Below are 603 nucleotides of genomic sequence, written 5' to 3' on the forward strand. Positions count from 1 at the left end.
TCGTCAAAAACTCATCCCTTTCACCGTTGATAAACACAAAGTAAAGAGATAGTACTCGGTGGTTGCTAGTAAACCCCAATCAATGATAGTCGCCGGTCACCGGTAACTGTAGATTAAAAAGAAGAAAAAAAGAGAGGAAAAGTGTGGTTGTGATCATTGCTGATATTAGAGAAAGAGATAAAAAAAAGAAGCAAAATACAAGAAAAGAAGAGAAGATAAATAGATACAGAACTTTAAATCTATTTAAAAAGTTTTAGAATTAAATAGATTTTAAAAAAAACTTGTGAATAATTTGTCCGGACAAAAAAAAAAACACAACAAACATAAAGAAGTAGGCCAACAACTCAGCCCGCTAAAACGTCCATGCTAAGCCCAATGAACAAGGCTTGGGCCCTGGAGTTTTCAGCCCTAGGCCACCCTGACCTGTTGAGAAAAAAGTCCGGCAGCCTCGGGCACCAATTTCACGGGCCACACCGGCCCTGACCACTGCCTACCCTATGCACCATATGCATGGACCATAGTCTACCTGAATCTGACTTTAATCAACAACATTAAATACAAAAGATATTGATAATATCTGACTATCTAAACTGCAAATCAAGC

Source organism: Camellia sinensis, chromosome 5 (genome assembly GCF_055761805.1).
Source record: "Camellia sinensis isolate YWXY chromosome 5, ASM5576180v1, whole genome shotgun sequence".
NCBI classification, from domain to species: Eukaryota; Viridiplantae; Streptophyta; class Magnoliopsida; order Ericales; family Theaceae; genus Camellia; species Camellia sinensis.